The sequence below is a fragment of the Nuphar pumila genome, chromosome 17 (genome assembly GCF_984573655.1).
Source record: "Nuphar pumila chromosome 17, dmNupPumi1.hap1.1, whole genome shotgun sequence".
Classification (NCBI taxonomy): Eukaryota; Viridiplantae; Streptophyta; class Magnoliopsida; order Nymphaeales; family Nymphaeaceae; genus Nuphar; species Nuphar pumila.
The window spans coordinates 15,001-20,000 of record NC_143265.1 but is presented as its reverse complement, the minus strand read 5'-3'; the positions used below and the strand labels follow the sequence as shown (position 1 = coordinate 20,000).

Below are 5,000 nucleotides of genomic sequence, written 5' to 3'. Positions count from 1 at the left end.
GATATTCATGGAGCTAGCTAGGATCCAAATATCACATTTAAATCTGGTCATCTCTTCATACCCAAAGAGGTTAGTGCAGTGGGAGCGGGTTGTGGCTGTTTGGCGGGCAGTAGCAATTCGATTCTCATGGGTGACAACTCCTTGTGCAAGCCAAGTATGGTGTATCTCTTGAGGTTGGGAAGGTTGTCTAAGAGGTTTTAGCGCTCAAGAGTCAAGACTGGGTTTCCTTTCGATAGCATTGGAAAAAAAATCTGGTAATCTTTTCTTGGTCTCGCCTGGTGCTATTTTAACAAACTAGACTAGTTGAAGGATGAAGCAAATACTTTGTTCCCAATTTGCAGATGCAAATATGAAATTAACTTAAAAGTCTCGCTCCCTTGGTCTCATCTGGTGTCATTTTAACAAACTAGACTAGTTGAAGGATGAAACAAATACTTAGTTCCCAATTGGCAGGTGCAAGTATGAAACTAACTTAAAAGTCTCGCTCCGATAGGATCTGTTTACGTACGGATCAATTTCCGACTAAACATTTTATCTAATTCAAATCAAGAACAGAAACATCAAATTCTGGATTCAGATTTGGACTTTCATCCTCCAATCCGTGTCACCCCTCCAAGACTACCTAAACTTGCTTCATGTGAAAACTTCTGCTTCCTGCAACTTTCTAATGGTCAAGTAGTCAATTTTCAACACGCTTTCTAAAAAGAGCCAAAGTCAATAACATTGATAACATAAGAGTTTCTATTTCGCCCAATTCTATAACATTGTAAAATGATCGATAATCCAAATCCCTAAAACCATCAGAAACGAGACAAATTCTATGTACGGTAAAAATTCTTCCCGAGTTTATAAACAATCGCCAAGATCGAATGATGAACAACACTCAAAAAATCCCAAAGATCGGAAGAAATATAATCTTCAAGAAACCCCAAAGATCCGAAAGAATGATCATCTTCAAGAAACCCAAAGATCGGAAGAAAGATAATGAGAACCCGTTTACAAACAATCCAAAACCTCGCATCTAAAAACCACTGTGATCAATTTCAGACGAGAGAAGAACCAAAAAACGAAAGGAAATAACACGAGAACCCCAAATTCTCGGGAGAAAACCCTAATACCTGTCGGAAGATCGTCGCATCAGAGCCAAGTGAGCTCGCCTTGATCCGCCGCTACGCACCTCCCGCTGTCGCTCTCAACACAAGTCATCGCCGAAACTCGGGGTGGTTTTGCCCATGTTCATTGAGATCGTCTTTTTCCGCCATCCATTAACCGCCGGGATCCTCGACCGGGTGCCGCATGCGCATTCCACCTCGGGAGCCGTCATCGACCTCTGCCGGAGCTTGATCGAACACCGACTCGACGCCTTCGCCATCTGCCGCACTTGTCCGACCTCGGCCCTCCGCCATCACCATCGTAATGATACAAGAGAGGTGATTGGAACCTTTGGACGTCCCCCGCCTCTTCTCCATCGATCGGTGTTCAAAGAGAGAGAGAGAGAGAGTTGGGCCGTGCTTTCGAGTACTCGGCCCGTATCGGGCCAGGTATGGGCCTTAGTTTTTCTCTTATACTCGAAAAAAAGCGGGCCTAACCCGGCCCGGTATATATATATATATGGGCCGGGCGGGGCCGGGTCCGGGTCACGGGCTTCTTTCGGGGGGCGTGTATAAAGGTAAACCAATAATTTAGTAAAAAGTATTTTAAGTTTTAAGTTTATCTAGTTTCCTTTTTTCTTTTTCTTTTTTTCTTTTTTTCTTTTTTCTTTTTTTTTATAGATTTTTTTCTCAAAAATGTACGGTCATTTGTTTTTTTTCATATTTTTTGTCATGGTATAATTATTTATGATGTACATTTAAGTAGGCTTGTTTTGGTATGATGAAATCATCAATGGTATATGTTGAATCAAGATTATATATATGAAATTAAAATAATAGATTCAAATGGATCTAAGATAAATTTTTTCTTTTATGAAAATGAAATTGAACTTAATATGGTAGCAAATATCTTCTTGTCTATTGAAATATTCAAATGGAGCTAAAAAAAGATCAAATTTTAATATGATTTAATTATAATTTTAATTAAGCCAATTGGGCGGGTACCGGACAAAGAGTTCAGCCCGTGGCCCGTTTAGACCCGAGCCTAGCGCAGCCCATTTATAAATGGGTCGGGGCGGGCTTCGGCTTGAGCTTGATGGACCTCCCGGGCCCTTACAGGCTAGTAAACGGGTCGGCCCGGCCTAAGGCCCAGGTATAGGTAAAACGGGTCGGATCTCACAGTTGTTCATATTACTAAATTGATTCAAATGAAATTCAAAGTCACACAAGAAAAATTCATGCCTGAGTTCGGATCTTTCCGGATTAAAAAAGTATACATAGAGGTCTGGAATATACCAATTCATGCCTAAGTTCGGATTATTTCGAATTAATACATGAAAGAATCCCGCAGAAAGCTATTGCGGTGGAGGGTAAAACAGGTCGGATCTCACAGCTGTTCGTATTACTAAATTTGATTAAAATGAAATTCAAAGTCAACATTCGACAAGAAAAATCTATGCATGAGTTCGGAACTTTATTAGAAAAAGTATATATAGAGATATGGGATATACCAATTCTCTCTCTCTCTCTCTCTCTCTCTCTCTCTCTCTCTCTCTCTCTCTCTCTCTCTATATATATATATATATATATATATATATATATATATATATATATATATATATATATATATATATAAGCTTTTATAACGGATCCCAGCTTGATTGGATATTTGGATCCCGAGGAGCCTACTGGATCTGATTCCAAACTTGCATTCTTGTATTGTCCACCAAACCGAGACAAGTTTAGCAATTGTATTAAAAGTTGAAAAAAGAAAAACAATATGTTGGCCTTCAATCCCTCGCGAGATTGTTAAATCTTTTGACTTTTTGAGTTATATTGATACAATTTAAATGAAATACACAGAATCAAAGTATTTCTGGATTTATAATAATTAAAAAAGTGAATTAAAAAAAAATATTCGCATCTTTTAAGAGACTTAAATAAAAATGAGAAATGTGATGCGATTGAAAAATGTTAAAATGTAATTTGAAAACTTTGAAACAAGTTTCAACCTTATCATTCTGTGGTCCAAGATTTATCGTGGTGTTGTTTGGTAAGACATAGTGGTCGAGACTTAACTAGAATTTTTCTCCTCAAAGAGTGGACTTATTAAGTAGTCTAATCTTCGAAAGAGTTCGTCGTCAATTGAAATAACATTTTTTTTTAACTTATGATATGTCGATCCTTGTCACCGTAACTGGGGCTAAGAAACAAGCCGAACAAATTGAACCATTCACGTTAAGTCTCAACTTGTTTTTTAATAGCCAGCTCGATCTCGGGTCCTGACTCATGCGAAGATCCAACCCGAGGGGGCCAAAAGTGATGTCAAGCCCTCTCTCGATCCACCCTTGTCAAGGGGTTTGGCGGGTCGGGGGGACCGATGCCCCCCGACCCAAACGTGGGTCTGCCTCTGAACAAAAGTCAATCCATACAAGCTAAGTACAGGAACCGTAATGCCCTTGGGTGCACGCTCGCGTTCCAAATCAATCTCTCCAATTCTCCTCCTCGCTATGAGATCTAACATTCTTTCATATATCTACTCTCTTCTCCTTCTATTCTAGTCGATCTATACTTTCGGTCGGGAGAGTCAAATGACTTACGCCATGTCTAGTCAAAACCTCCATAAGCACCCTCCTCGACTCTCCTCTTTTCATAGGGGGCGTTTGATCATAGGTGATCTAAGATATTGGGATCTAAGATCTTGGGATCTTATATCTCAGGATCTTATGTCCGTGATTTAAAAAAAGGAATCTTAGATCTTTTGTTTGAAAGATACATAAATTACAACAAGAATGTGTAATTCATGCATAAAAAAACCATGGATCTCAAGTTAGACCCTCGCTCCTCAACATAGAAATCTATGAGTTTGAGGGCATTTGGGGATCTCAAATCCATGACTAAAAAATATGCAATTTGACAAAACCATGAATTTGAGGTGGACCCCAAACAAAATCAGACGCTTGAATATAAAATCCAGAGTAATCAAATACAACCATAGTGACACTCAGACATTCTTGTAATCTGTCGTGGACCATTTTGACCAGGACCGTAACCAACCATGGTTTTTAGGTTAAAGGGTTTAGGGTTTTTAGGTTAAAGGGTTTAGGTTTTAGGGTTTTAGGGTTTAAGGATTAGGGTTTAGGGTTTAGGGTTTAGGGTTTAGGTTAAAGGGTTTAGGGTTTAGGGTTTAGGGTTTAGGGTTTAGGGTTTTAGGGTTTAGGGTTTTAGGGTTTTAGGGTTTAGGGTTTTAGGGTTTTAGGGTTTTCGGGTTTTAGGGTTTTAGGGTTTTAGGGTTTTAGGGTTTAAGGGTTTTAGGGTTTAAGGGTTTTAGGGTTTTAGGGTTTAGGGTTTTAGGGTTTAGGGTTTAGGGTTTAGGGTTTTAGGGTTTAGGGTTTAGGGTTTAGGGTTTAGGGTTTAGGGTTTAGGGTTTAGGGTTTAGGGTTTAGGGTTTAGGGTTTAGGGTTTAGGGTTTAGGGTTTAGGGTTTAGGGTTTAGGGTTTAGGGTTTAGGGTTTAGGGTTTAGGGTTTAGGGTTTAGGGTTTAGGGTTTAGGGTTTAGGGTTTAGGGTTTAGGGTTTAGGGTTTAGGGTTTAGGGTTTAGGGTTTAGGGTTTAGGGTTTAGGGTTTAGGGTTTAGGGTTTAGGGTTTAGGGTTTAGGGTTTAGGGTTTAGGGTTTAGGGTTTAGGGTTTAGGGTTTAGGGTTTAGGGTTTAGGGTTTAGGGTTTAGGGTTTAGGGTTTAGGGTTTAGGGTTTAGGGTTTAGGGTTTAGGGTTTAGGGTTTAGGGTTTAGGGTTTAGGGTTTAGGGTTTAGGGTTTAGGGTTTAGGGTTTAGGGTTTAGGGTTTAGGGTTTAGGGTTTAGGGTTTAGGGTTTAGGGTTTAGGGTTTAGGGTTTAGGGTTTAGGGTTTAGG

At 39.6% G+C, this 5,000-nt stretch overlaps 1 long non-coding RNA gene across 1 annotated transcript in view; it reads right to left on the bottom strand.

Annotated features, from left to right (window-relative positions):
* Positions 1 to 1,435, bottom strand: part of LOC149811276 (uncharacterized) — a 40,186-nt gene extending 38,751 nt beyond the window's left edge. The window contains exon 1 of the long non-coding RNA XR_016428532.1: positions 1,119 to 1,435. This is a non-coding gene — a long non-coding RNA (uncharacterized LOC149811276). The remainder of the gene's footprint in view (positions 1 to 1,118) is intronic.
* Between the last annotated feature and the right edge of the window lie 3,565 nt (positions 1,436 to 5,000).